General features: G+C 44.5%; 1 protein-coding gene across 2 annotated transcripts in view; it reads left to right on the forward strand.

Moving 5' to 3' along the window:
• ZNF628 (zinc finger protein 628) overlaps nt 1-15,251 on the forward strand; it is a 28,934-nt gene that overhangs the window by 303 nt on the left and 13,380 nt on the right. The gene's annotated exons all lie outside the window — the stretch shown is intronic.

Below are 15,251 nucleotides of genomic sequence, written 5' to 3' on the forward strand. Positions count from 1 at the left end.
ACCATTAACCCCTTCCTGCCTTCCCTTTCCGATCGTCCGGTGTGTCGCTGGACTTCCATTGTTTGAACGCTCTCTCCGAGCGGGCACAGAGGGTTTGTGGTCCAGGTCCTACAAATCGGTAGATTCCGACCGACCACAGCGGTCACGTTATTCTTATTATTATTATTCAGGATTTCTATAGCAACAACAGTTTACGCAGCGCTTTACAATATAAAAGGGAGACAATACAGTTCTAATACAATAAAATACAAGACGATTAAGAGGGCCCTGCTCAGAAGAGCTTATAATCTAATAGATGATCACCGATCCTCCCCTCCCCCCCCTCCGAGCGTTCCGGACTGTTTGAGGCTTCGTTAAAGCCCAGAAATGGGACTTCCACTGTACAGATCAACCCACCCCCACCTCACCTCACCTCCAGTGTCACATTTTGGCACCTTTCAGGGGGGAGGGGATACCTAAATCCAAGGTAAATAAAATCCAGGTATTTGCTCCCACTTCCAGGGGAAAATTGCTGCAATGCCTGGCAAATGCCGAGTCCCCCCCCCCCCCACACACACACACAGGTCCTAGAGGACAGCAGGGAGCAATCAGAATTGGAGCTGCGCAATTCTGGCTAAAATGAGAATCACGTTTTTCTTTTTTGTTTGCTTAGAATAAAGATCACGATTCTCACGGCGTAACATCATCTTTCATATTATACAAAAAAAAAAAAAAAAAAGGGGCTAACGTTACTGTTTAGTTTAAAAAAAAAAATCGTATTTGAAGGACTGCTGCGCAAATACAGTGCGACGTAAAATATTGCAACAATCGCCATTTTATTCTCTAGGGTCTCTGCTAATTATATATATATATTAGGGTTGTCCCGATACTAGTATCGGCACCGATACCAAGCATTTGCCCGAGTACTTGTACTCGGGCAAATGCTCCCGATACTTCCCCCGATACCTGTACAGTCAGCGGTGATCGGCGCATGGGGGAGTTACAAGCTTCCCTCCCCCCCCCGGCTTTCAGCTGCTTTAGTGACATACAGCGGTGATCGGTGCTTGTAACTCCCCCACATACGATCCCCGCTGACTGTCACTGCATCCTCCATGCCCCCTCCGTTCCCGCTGTCCCCCTCCGTTCCCGTTGTCCCCCTCCGTTCTGCTGTCCCCCTACATGTCCTCCTCCTTCCTTTGTGTATGGATAGAGTCAGCTGACTCTGTCTATTCACATAACTGAAACATTGTAACCTCCTGTGATTACTATGTGTCAGTTTATGAATGGAGAGGAGCCGCTGTCTTCTCTCCATTCATTGTCAGTGCAGCTGAGGCTGCAGAGAAAGGAACTGGGGAATCTCTAGCCTCGGTCTCTTTCTCTGTCTCAAGGGGGAGATTTGAGGGGTCTGTTAAGACCCCCGATCTCTCCCCAAAGCCCCCCAACAGGGCTGATTAAAAAAAAAAAACACAAAGTATTGCAATTAATAATAAAAAAAATTATTGTAAAAAATAATAAAAATTTAAATTAAAATTTAAATAAAAAAAAAAGACAGCGTCCACCCCCCCCCCTTAAAAAAAAGAAAGCATTGTAAAAAAACAAAAACCACTGCCACGTGACATTAAAAATAAAAGTATCAGTATCGGCGAGTACTTGAAAAAAAGTATCGGTACTTGTACTCGGTCTTAAAGTGGTATCGGGACATCCCTATATATATATATATATATATATATATATATATATATATATATATATATATATATATAAATATTATATATTATTTGGGGGTTCCAAGTAGATTTCTAGCAAAAAATACTGATTTTAAAAGCGGAGGTCCGCCCCAAAAAAATGAAAAAAAATGAAAAGCCAGTAGCTACACATACTGCAGCTGCGGGCTTTTAATAGGACACTTACCTGTCCTGGAGTCCAGCAATGTCGGCATGTTTCCATCAGTTGTCGGGTGCCACGGCCGCCACCATTGCAAGTAAGGCCGCGTACACACGAGCGGACTTTTCAGCAACAAAAGTCCGACGGCCATTCCGGCAGACTTTCGTCGGACTGTTGATGGACTTCCGACGGACTTGCACACATACGATCACACCAAAGTCCGACGGATTCGTACGTGATGACGTACACCGGACTAAAATAAGGAAGTTGGTAGCCAGTAGCTGCCCTAGCGTCGGTTTTCGTCTATCGGACTAGCATACAGACGAGCGGATTTTTCGGCCGGACTCAAGTCCGTCGGAAAGATTTGAAACATGTTCTAAATCTAAAGTCCGTCAGATTTTCGACTGGAAAAGTCCGCCGAAGGTCCGATGAAGCCCACACACGATCGGATTGTCCACCGGACCAGTCCGGCCAAAAAGTCCGCTCGTGTGTACGCTGCATAAGGGAACCCGGCAGTGTAGACTTATGGCTTCATGCCAGGAACACTACTGTGCATGCGCGAGGCCCCGCATGCGCAAGGTGATGTCATGGGCCGCGGCCCGGACTCCCAGAAGTGGGAACAGGATACCTGTCAAAGACAGGTATCCTGTCCCCCCTCCCCCCCTGAAAGGTGCCGATTGTGGCACCGGAGGGGGAGAGGAGACAAATGAGCAGAAGTTCCACTTTTGGGTGGAACTCTGCTTTAACTTTGTAAGAAACAAGTGTCAGAAAAAGGTTTAGTCTTTAAGTGGTTAAACTTCCCTCATTTACACACCGAGGTTCATCCCTTTAATCCAAGAAGGAAAAGTTACAATGTTTCTAGTTCTCTACTAGCACTGACAATGTTGAGAAAAACTTGTCAGGCTGCCAGGATTTTTTCTTTTAACAGCTGAGTGAGCAGAGAACTCTCTACACTTGTTACATGTATCAATCCGGAAATTCTGCATGGAAATCGTGAGGGGGGGGTTTGAATCGAGATTGCAATTTTTTTTTTTTAAACGATTAATCATGCAGCTCTAATCAAAATGCGCAGCGCGACTCGCACATTGCGCAGTAGGGAACTAGGAGTGAAGCGGAAAGTCTTCACTGCCAAGTTCCCTTACCAGGAATGGTGGCGGCAGCACCTGGGAGTTGAACTGAAGATCAGCTGGGGTGCCGACTTCGTGGGCCCCTGGACATGCAAGTGTCCATATATTAAAAGTCAGTAGCTGCGGTATTTGTAACTGCTGATTTTTTAATTATTTTTTTTCCGCTGGCGGAACTCCGCTTTAACAACTGTACATTCCAAGAATGATTTCCATACACATGACCCAGAGCACGTAAAAAAACTTTGCCCTTGTGTTGCAAATATTAATTAATGGTACCCCAAACACACAGACAGCATAAACGCATGTTTTGTCACAGTCACACAGCGAAAAATAAATAAATAAAACGCACAAAGCTCATTGGGTCAATTCACTAAGAGATAAATACCTCAAGCATTTTGAGTTAATATAACTTGTACGGTATTTATTTCAAAAGTACTAAAAAAAATGCTTTATTTACCAAATGCGTTAAAATATTTGTTTTGCGATATTTAGCGCCTTAAATTTCGTGTTATTTTTGGCATTATTTTTTTTTTCACAATTTTTTTTTTTTTTTTTGGCAGGCTAACGCTGCACCAGAAGGCACTCAGCAATATTGTGAAACTATGAAAATGTTCTAAGGTGCTTTCATTCACCGAACGATCTCCCTCTGATGAAATATATTTTCATTCCTGAGCTCGGAGGAGAATTTTTTCAAAACTGATACATTGTATGCTTTCAATTTTCTGTCCAGTGCAGAGTTCCTCTAAGGGCCCATTCACACCTGAGCGTTTTCAGGTCGAAAAACGCTCATCTCAAATAGAGTTGTCCCAATACCATTTTTTTAAGACCGAGTACAAGTACCCATACTTTTTTTCAAGTACTCGCTGAACCGATTACCGATACATTTTTTTAATGTCATGTGACAGTTTGACTGATGGGCACTGACAGGTGGCACTGATAGACGGCACTTATGGGCACTGACAGGTGGCTGGCACTGATAGATAGCACTGATAGGTGGCACCAACAAGTGGCTGGCACTGATAGATGGCACTTATGGGCACTGACAGGTACTGAATGCAGCAATAAATGACATGAGGAAAGGATTTATTTTTGAAATGCTGTGCTGTGATGCCCATCTTGGTACACCCTGCCAATATAGTTCGAGCTGGGTGTAACAAAATGTCCGCTGCTGGCTTACTACAGCCGAGTGCAGGGTGTACCAAGATGGGCGTCGGGATGTTCAGCCGCCGATGGCTCTCTGTTGTCTCTCTCTCTGATGTCTCTTTGTCTCTGATGGCTCTCTCTCGTATGTCTCTCCCTGATCTCTCTCTGTAGTTTTGTACCTGAATCTCCAGAGGAGATAGGAAAGTGAAAGTAAACTCAGCTTCAGTCTCTGTCACAGCGAGGTACAGGGCAGCAGAAGACACGCCCCCTTGTAATGTGTCTCATTACACAGACTGACTCCGCCCACCCTTTCCGTCCACCCGCTGACTCTGCCCGCCGACCAGGTATCGGATAAGGCATCGGGAGCATTTGTGCGAGTACAAGTCCTCGCGCAAATGCTCGGTATCAGGACAACCCTTATCTCAAAAGTTCCAAAATGCCCAACAAGCAAAAATCCCATTCATTTAAATGGCCCCTGTTCCCATCTGAGCGTTCTGTCGACTGAAGCTCAAAAAAGTACATGAACTTCTTTTTAGGCTCTGTTCACACCTAGGCGTTTTGTTTTCAGGCAGAAAGTCGTGCGATTTTGCCGCAATTTTATACAGGTCACCAATGTAAAAAGCAGAAAACTTTTAAAGGTGCATAAAAGTCCAAAGCAATATATTTAATGCAATGTAGATTTCAGAGGTGCCTCTTCGATAGTCAGTATTGCCCACCACCGAATAGATGAATAAAAGGCTTACCAGAAAGCCTGTGACCGCCCTTATTCAGGGGGGCCAAAACAGGCTTAGCAGATATGGGGGGACCGCCACAAGGATACTCCAGTTGACACCTGATGGACCCTCTTGCTAGTCTGTTTGTGACTTAAGTCACAAACAGACTAGCAAGAGGGCACTAAAGTTAAGAGAGCCATAATTTTGGTTTGCCCCATGAGAGGACAGGATTCGGGAGAACATCCACAGTGGTTGTCGGCTGGCTTGTTACCTGGCAAGGAGTCCTGACTTACTGGTCCATCAGGTGTCAACTGGAGTATCCTTGTGGCGGTCCCCCCATATCTGCTAAGCCTGTTTTGACCCCCCTGAATAAGGGCGGTCACAGGCTTTCTGGTAAGCCTTTTATTCATCTATTCGGTGGTGGGCAATACTGACTATCGAAGAGGCACCTCTGAAATCTACATTGCATTAAATATATTGCTTTGGACTTTTATGCACCTTTAAAAGTTTTATTTTCAGGAATTTTTTCTGTAATTCATATGTTCACGTTCAAGAATAATTCACTATCTATATTTATAGGTCACCATCTTTTTATATTGATGTTGATTGATTTTTATTAATTTATTACATGGTTTAGTAATATTTCACTATTCACTTCATATGTCCAGCGCTGCACTTTCTGTATTATATTTAGTTTTTTGTACCCTTATATCGGGGTTACAGTGCACAGCAGCAGGACCTTTTTCACTTTATCACAATTTTTACGCACCTAGCGCAATTTCTTTTCCTTTGATTTTCAAAAAGCAGAAAACGCCTGTAATCTGCCAAAAAAAGAAGCTCCTGTGCTTTTTGAACCTCAGGCATTTTGCTTCAGATGAGAAAACGCTCAGATGTGAACAGGGGCCATTGAAATGAATGGGATTTGCCTTGTTGGGCGTTTTTAGAGCTGAGGCTTACAGCAGAAAAAACGTCCAAAAACACCTAGGTGTGAACAGAGCCTAAAGCCTCGTACACACGGGACGAAAATCAGAAGGGGATTGTCGTTTGACAGACTATCCAAAGTTCTTACCGTTAGTACGCTCATTTCAACAATTGTTTTACAATTTTCCGCCAACAAATGTTGAATGACAGGCTAGTAAATTTTTGTCAAACGTCAGGTCCACGTCAGATTTTCGTATGGTCAGTACACAAATCAGTCACACAAGTCGAAAGTACAAACATGCATGCTCGGAATCAATGCTCACCAAACACAAAATTAGCAGAAGGGGCCCAAAGGGTGGCGCTCAAGAGCTGAAATTCCTCGTAGTACGTCACTACGTTCGTGTTTGTGGCACAACAATTGTGTACCGTTAGTATGCAAGACAAGATCCTGGCACACGCCCTTTTGACAAAAATCAGACGCTTGGTTGGCCAACAATCGTACCGTGTATACAAGGCTTAAGGCAGAGTACAGGCTTTTTTTGCTTTTTTACATTGGTGACCTTTTTGGCCTGTACAAAATCGTGGCAAAAATCGCATGACTTTCCGCCTGAAACGATACGCTCAGGTGTGAATGCAGCCCAAGGCTGGCCATAGATTATACAATTTTCATACAATTTTCTTTAGATTTACCTTCAACTATGTAATGCAAGGGTCTGCCTAATTGGATACAATTGAAAGTGTTTTTTAGTTTTGACCTTAAATATGTTTTTTGGTAAATCTAAAAGAAAATTGTACAAGATAATTGAACATGTATGGCCAGCCTAAGGCAGTGGTTCTTAAATCCTGTCCTCAGGACCCACTAACTGGCTAGATTTTTGGCTCCTTTCACATCTCCGCGGGCAGAATCGCCATGATACTGCTTGCAATTCGCAATAGCAGCAAATCGCAGGACGCCTGTGCATTCCCGGTGCGTTGCCCGTTTATTTTAATAGCACCCCAAACGTGGCACATTATTTTCTGCGGTTCGTTGGGCGACAATCGCGGTAAAAAGGCGCGAACAGAATCGCTGGATGCCTGTCGCTTAAAAGAAGTACATGAGCTTCTTTTGGGCAACAGGCGTCCTGCGATTCTACCGCGATTGTCGCCCCCATACGTCTAGATGTGAACGGAGCCTTAGGCCTGATTCACACCTATGCAGGTTGCAGTTTGCATATTCCAGGTGCATTTTGCGTTTTTTAATACATGCTTTTCATCCATTGAAGTCTATAGAACTAAAAACCAGAAAAAAGTCCCTTGCCCTTTCCTTCACATCTATGGATTTTAACTACATCCATAGGAAACCATGTTACATGGACTGTAGTGTGTTTCTGCAAAACTGAAAATGCACTAAAAAATGCATAGATGTGAACCAGACCAGTATTACCTTGGGGAGATGCAGACTAGAATGCTGCAATCACTGAGCAGCAAATGATATCGCCTGTGATGTATTTCAGTTATGTTGCAAACTTGGCCTGTTAGTGGGCCCTGAGGACAGGAGGTAAGAACCACTGATCCAAGGCCAGTTTCACACGGGCTGTCTGATCAGATCCGCCTGTCAGTTCCTCAGGCGCACTTGATCAGACCCTACATTCACCCCTTTGGAGCGGCGGATGTCAGCAGTGACATATCCATCCGTCTGGCGGATCAGAATGGATGAAAATGAACAGGCAGTCTATTTTCACCTGATCTCCCCATCAAGGAGAGCAGGACTGGGTCCGTCTCCATTCTGCACTGTGAGCGGAGATGGACCTGTCATCCATCTGCTCAGCGGAGCGATCCCACGCTGAGCAAGCGGAGTCCGTCCAACGGAGGCACCCGTGTGAAAGGGGCCCAATTATTATTTTGTACATTTCAAAAATACTGACAAACACCAGGTGATGAACAGATGTGTGTGCTTTTTAGTGAATTGACATTATTGGTTTATCTCAAAACTTTTCTTAGATGCCCACCTAACCAATTGTCCCCTGGATCCTGTTCCCTCACAACTACTATGGCCACCCTCTTATTCTATCCCAGTGTTTCTCAACTCCAGTCCTCAAGGCGCTCCAACAGGTCATGTTTTGAGGATTTCCCACATATGAAACAACTGTGGTAATTACTAAGGCAGTGAAACTGATCAAATCACCTGTGCATAAAAATGGAAAGCCTGAAAACATGACCTGTTGGGGCACCTTGAGGACTAGAGTTGAGAAACACTGTTCTATCCCTTTGCTCCATCACTCACATCTTCTTCACTCTCTCCCTCTCTAGTGGTACCTTCCCCTCCCCTCTAAAACATGCCCAGATCACTCCCATACTTAAAAAGCCCTCACTGGACCCATCTCATTGCTCCCATTCACTTCTAAACTTCTAGAATGCTTAAGCTGGATACACACTATACAACTTTTGTTTGATTTTCTTTAGATTTATGTAGTTCATGGGCCTGCCTGGTTGCATACAAATTAAGTGTTTAGGTTTGACCTCATATTATATGGTTTTGGTAAATTTAAAGGAAAAAAAAAATGGTATAGTGTGTATCCAGCTTTACAGTCTGGCTTTCGCTCGCAGCACTCCACAGAACCTGCCTTACTAAAACCAATGGCTACTACTCCATATTCCTACTACTTGACCTCTCTGCAGCCTTTGTTACTGTTGACCACCTGATCGTTCTCAATAAACACCGTTCCCTTGGCCTCCAAGATTCTGCTCTATCCTGGTTCTCCACCTACCTATCACAGCGCTCTTTCAGTGTTATTTACAACTCTGTCTCCTCCTCTCCATTGCCCCTTTCTGTGGGGGTCCTCCAAGGCTCTGTTCTTGGACCCCTTCTCTATCTACACCTCCTCCCTTGGTTACTTGATAATCGCTATGGCTTCCAATACTATCTATACACTGATGACACCCAAATCTATCTGTCTACTTCCCACCTCACTCCACCAGTCTTCTCTTGCATTACTAACTGACCTATCAGCATGGATGTTGCACAATTCAAACTAAATCTCTCTAAAACCAAGCTGATAATATTTCCCCCCTCCATGACTTTACCATCAAGGTCAATAATGCAACCATCAATCCCTCTCCTCGTGCCAGGGTACCAGGTGTAATCCTAGACTCTGACCTGTACTTTCAGCCCCAAATCCAATCATTGTCAAAAGCTTGTAGACTTCATCTCTGTAACATCTCTAAAATACGCCCCTTTTTAACAAATGAAATCACCAAGCTCCTCATTCACTCCCTTGTTATCTCTCATCCTGACTATTGCAACTCCCTTCTCATAGGCTTACCTCTCCATAGGCTATCCCCTCTTCAGTCTATCATGAATGCTGCTGCCAGACTTGTCCACCCTACCAACCACTCAGTGTCTGCCAATCCCTGATCGCCCAGCAAATTAAATTCAAAATACTAACCACAACATACAAAGCCATTCACTAGAGCTGCACGATTCTGGCCAAAATGAGATTCACGATTTTTTTGTTTAGAATAAAAAGATCACGACTTTACTGGTTATTTTTTTATTTTTTATTTTTTATTTTTTTTAAATTCATTAAAGTAATTTTTTCAAAAAAAAATTGCATTTGAAAGACCGCTGCGCAAATACAGTGTAACATAAAATATTGCAACAGTCACCATTTTATTCTCTAGCGTGTCTACTAAAAAATATATATTATATATATATATATATATATATATATATATATATATATATATATATAATGTTTTATGGGTTCTAAGTAATTTTCTAGCAAAAAAAAAAAAAGACTTGAAACCAACATATGTCAGAAAAAGGTTTAGTGTTTAAACTTTTTTCACTTACACACAAAGTCTATTCCATTGACAAATTGTTACAATGTTTATACTTAAGTTCAACTGATAAAGAATGTTTTGATTCTTGGCAGACTGCCCTATTTTTCTTTTCCCTTCTTTTAATGGCTGTGGCTTCAAAAGAGCAGAGAGAATTCTTTGCATAGAAAGAATTGTGAAACACTTTAGTCAAGATCGTGATAACGATTCTTGACGATTAATTGTGCAGCTCTACCATTTACAACTTTGCCCGGAGCTACATCAACAATCTTGTCTCCAAATATCACCCAAACCATCCTCTCCGCTCCTCTCAAGACCTCCTACTCTCAAGCTCCCTTGTCTCCTCCTCCCATGCTCCTCTCCAGGATTTCTCTAGAGCCTCTCCCATCGTCTGGAACTCTCTACCTAAACCTGTCCGGCTATCTCCTACTCTAGCTGCCTTCGCTTATTTGCCTCCTCTCCCCTCCGCTGCCACATTTGGCTCCTTTCGGGGTGAGCGGGTACCTGGTTTTGACTGGTACCCACTCCCACTTCCGACTAACTTCGCCGCAACGCACTTATCCAGAAGTTCGTCCCCCTCCTCCTTTCCCCCCACTGCTGGGCCATTCACAAAGTGCAGAGCGCTTTGTGCATGCACAGTAGGGAACCGGCTGTCAAGCCACAAGGCTTCACTGCCGGTTTCCCTTACCTGAGATGTCGGTGGCAGCACCTGAGAGCAAATTGAAAAATCAGCTCGGGTGAAGACACCGCTGGATTCGTGGACAGGTAGATGTCCTAATAAGAGTCAGCAGTTACAGTTTTGTAGTTGCTGACTTTACATTTTTTTCTGAAGGAGCCTGTAGCGCCACTTTAACATGTACTGTATAAGCTGGCCTCAGCCTTGGACCACTCCACACGCCATGTTCTCTGACATGTTTCGCCCTATCCACCAGGAGCTTAGTCTTAAAGGACCTCTATGACTAAGCCCTGGTGGGTGGGGTGAAACATGTCAGAGGACATGGGGTGTGGAGCTTATACATGTTAACCTCATAGACTGGATAGGGTTGAGTGTCGATTTTTTTCAAGTATGGTTTACACTACTGGATGGTGGTATTTTTTGCCAGCACCTTATTCTTGAGTACCAGCAGGACTATATATACTTCCATTTTTGCTTAGCGCAGCACTACAAGTATTCGATTGTCAATCGTGACAGTGGTTACATAATCATTGATTCCCCCTCCCTTCCTGGCCATTTTAAACTTTTTAAATCTCTGTTTACATCTGCACATTGCACTTGCGGTGCCAGTATTTGTTAGCAGCACCCCAAGCACAGCAAAAAAAAAAGACAGGCAAAATTGAATGCCCGAAATAGAGTGGAAGCTTCTTTTGGCATATTTGTAACGCATAGGGTAGCTTATTCAAGTGAATAGGCTGCCTATACGTGTTCGCAAGACACACAGATGTAAATGGGGCCTAAAGGACGCCAGGGTGGGCGGGAAGGTGTTAAACAGTTCTCAACACCCGGGGGGGGGGGGGGGGGGGGGACAGAAAAGAAAAGAATAACGATCATGTGACCGCTGCAATAGCAGTCACATTATCAACGATCCTTCCCATCCTACTTCCCAGGTGTTAGAAACCTGGGCTCAGGTGATACAGAGGTGTGAAAATTCCTCTTACATAAGTTTTACCAGTTTATCTGCAGCCCTTTCTTCTCTACATCCGTTCAAAGTGCAGCATTTACACAGGATCTCTCAGCTCTGAAAAGCAGGGGCAAAGAGCTGAAATTACCTCAGTAAGGAGAGCGCTATGAGCTGATTGGAGGGAAGAGACACCCCCCCGCACACAGGAACAGAGCTGAGGCTATCAATCTTTTGAAGATCCTTCCCCGTCACCATTTTTCTCTTGGTGTCAGGAAAACTTTTCAGAAGTGACTCTTGCTGATAGAAAAGGAATGAGGCAGCAGAAATAAATGACACTTTGTGCTATGGATTGAGACAAGTACACACTATAGGGATATGATTTGTTCATATTTCGCATCTGTTTACAGCCATTTTAAGGGTCCATATAAATCTGCAAGAACACACACCGACATTTCAGCACATATTCTTGGAATGCGCAAAAACAAGCATCGCGCTTGTGCCATTATTTGGTAATACCACCCCAAATTCGGCTAAGAAAAGAAGCTTTGTGCATGACGCATAGATGCGAATGGACGCCAGGGTGGGCAGAAAGCAATCTTGCGACTGAGGCGATGGTGGACCACACGTGTGGGGGTTTGATAGATAACAGGCCGAGTGTGTCTTATCCCATTCTTCCATGTTGCTATCCCTCCAAGATTTACTACTCACAACCACTATCCCAAGATTGAGCTCTTTAACCCCTACATATGTGTGGTCCACTATCTCCTCCACTGCAGCATCATTGAACTCAGAGCTACCTTCTGCTACAGCTAGGAGTGCCTTAGCAGCATCCTAGCAACAGGGTAGGATGGAATGATGCCATCTCTGTGAGGTTTTTGACCAGGTTTCAGGAGGTAAATAAATAGCCTACACCTATTCCAAGGGCAATATTCAACTTTAGTCAAATCTGCACAGTTTGCTTTGGATGCAAAAAATAAAAAAAATACAAGCAGGCAGGCTTTTTATTGCAGAAGAGAGATGCAGTGCAGTTTACTAGAACTGGAGTGCAAAATCTGGTGCAGCTGTGCATGGTAGCCAATCTGCTTCTAACTTCAGCCTGTTCAATTAAGCTTTAACAAAAAAAAAAAAATGGATGCTGATTGATTTCTATGCAGAGCTGCACCAGATTTTGCACTCATTTTTAGTAAATCATCCCTAATGCCTTTCCTGCAATAAAATAAACTTTCCTGCCTTGCCTGCGTGCAATCCTTCCAAGAATGTAAATGGAGCTGCGCATGCACTGCTCCGTTTACATTTCCGACAGTGCCGGGATAAAGGAATCCCTCGGAAGTGATGTTGTCCCATACCAGCCAATCAGTACAGTTGAAGACCAGCACCTGAAAGAAGCAGTGGAGAAGACTCTGATGTGAGACCTTGCGGGGTTTAAGACACTTGGAGCAAAAGTATTTCATGTTTAAAGCAAACCTTTACCTCAAACGACATCTTGTGCTGCCCTGCCTCCTCCTCCCTCCCTCTCTTACCGATAGACATTTTTTTCCCCAGAATATACTTTATTCTTGCCGCAAAACAGCACTTCCACTTTTCTCGCCTGAACCGGATGTTCTGCTTGCCCCCTGTTGGTGTTCAGATGTGCCTCAGGGCTCAGTTTCCGAGAGAGTCCGGTAGCACATTTGTGCATGTTTGCCAGTGTCTTGCTGAGAAAGTTCCCCCGGCGGATAAGGACCCCCCCTGTACTGCGCAGGCGCAGCGCTTGCGCAGTACGAACGACTAAGGAGCCACCGAAAATAGCTGAAGCTGAAAACCTTCAATCAGCTGTACACGGCGCCTGCGCCCTGAGTCCAGGTTCAAGCCGAACCATCCAAGTGGACCTAGAGGTAGAATAAAGAAGTGCAGAGCGAAGCGAGGCCGTGTCCGAAGCGTGGCAAGTAAAGCGAGCCCGTGAGGGGCCCTCTTACAGGCGTGTACAGCTGATTTACAACTATTCGCCTTCGGCTATTTCCGCCGGCTCGTACTGCGCAAGCGCTGCGCCTGCACAGTACAGGGGGGTCCTTATCCGCCGAGGGGAACTTTCTCGGCAGAACACCGGGTTTCCAGCCATTTGTGCACATGCAGGGTGTGGCACCACGCACAAAGACTAGCAACAGTGACATCCAAAACCTTTTCTGTGTGTGCGCATGCACAGCTGCACCAACAGGCTCTCAGACCTACTGCGATTGGGAAGAGAACACACACAGGGAGGTTTGAATCAGCTGGGTTGGTCATAGCAACATCCTAGCAATAAGACAGGACAGGATGATGCCATCTCTGGGAGTTTTTCAGCCATACTTCAGGAGGTATGTAAATGGCCTACACCTATAGCAAGGGCATTATTTAATTTTGAACAAAGCTGCACAGTTAGATTTTACCTACATGCACCCCTTACCTGCAAAGGCATTTTTGGTAAAGGTGAACAAACGCTTTAAGCCTGCAATCACCGTTGAGTAGAGGGTATTCCTGGTGATTTTGAAGCATTTTATTTTTCAGGTGTATTACAGGGGGAAGAAAACAGTTGTATAGGAAGAGCGTAAAAACCGGTCTTTCCCATTAAAGTCTCTCTGACCATATTGCCTGAATATGCTTAAAAAAAACACTTGTGTACTTTGGGTGTAGGGTGTGGAGCATACAACAGAGACATTTAGAAAGAATGGGATTCTGCATTGTGAGTGAAGTCAGGTGTCTGGAAACAAGCTGAAAAACACCACTTGATATGTGTTAGTGGCTTTTTCACTAAGGGTCCTTTCACACTGGGGCGGTTTGCAGGCGCTATTGCGCTAATAATAGCGCCTGCAAACCGACCCGAAACAGCCGCTGGGGCTTTCACACTGGAGCGGTGCGCTTGCAGGACAGTAAAAAAAAGTCCTGCCAGCAGCATCTTCGGAGCGGTGAAGGAGCGGAGTGTATACCGCTCCTGCCCATTGAAATCAATGGGACGGCGCGGCTATACCGCCAGCAAAGCGCCTCTGCAGAGGCGCTTTGCGGTGGTTTTAACCCTTTCTCGGCCGCTAGCAGGGGGGTAAAACCGCCCCCGCTAGCGGCCGCATACCGACGGTAAAGCGCCGCTTACAATAGCGGCGCTTTACCGCCGACAACGCCCCCGCCCCAGTGTGAAAGGACCCTAAATCTCCTCCTTTTTTGTTCTTCATCTTAAAGAGACCCTGTCACCAGAGCAATAAAACATTAGTCCAGCGATTGTATTGCTTTTTAAAAATGTGCTTAACTTTTAAAGGGTTAAAGTAGAACTGAAGTCAAAACTTTTTTTGTTTTTGTTTAGAGTATGAGATTGTTATAACCCCTATCATTTTGCCCCATTAGGGAGGTTTTGTTTCACTTCCTGTCTCATAACCAAAACAGGAAATAAGAGGAAATCCACTCAAATTGAGGCAATCCCTTGTTGTCACCAGAACAGTTGTACCCATTGGAAGATTTCCCATCTTTTCCTGTTATGGTGACAATCCAAAATGTAGGATTGTTTTTTTTTGTTTTTTTTTTGATAACGGTCATCAGAACAAACAGGGGATGCCTTTTCCTAACGGGGACACAGACCGCAATAAATAGTGACAGGTGTTCTAATCCCTCTTCACCCTATCATAGATAGAACCCTTTCACACTGGTGCCGCTCGTTTTATTGGCGCTTTACCGCTGTTTAAGCTGCACTTTTTGGCCGCTAGTGAGGCACTTTTAACCACAAAGAAGGGGTTAAAAACTCATGTGTTGCCGCTCTTTCGAAGCTCTTCAGAAGAGCTGCCCATTCATTCCAATGGGCAGGGTGTTTTGGTAGCACTAAATACAGTGCTCCCAACCCGCTTCAAAGATGCTGCTTGCAGAACTTTTCAGAAACGTTGCCCAAGTGTGAAAAGTCACTTGAATGAATGGGAGGTGGTTTTCAGTGCTTAGCAGAGGCTATTTTCAGAGCTAAAGCGCCTGAAAACCGCCCCAGTGTGAAAGGGGTCTTAGTCAGGTCAAAAGTCACAAGTCCATCTAGTTCAACTAGTAAAGGGAAAAAAAGA

The sequence above is a fragment of the Aquarana catesbeiana genome, linkage group LG09 (genome assembly GCF_042186555.1).
Source record: "Aquarana catesbeiana isolate 2022-GZ linkage group LG09, ASM4218655v1, whole genome shotgun sequence".
Classification (NCBI taxonomy): domain Eukaryota; kingdom Metazoa; phylum Chordata; class Amphibia; order Anura; family Ranidae; genus Aquarana; species Aquarana catesbeiana.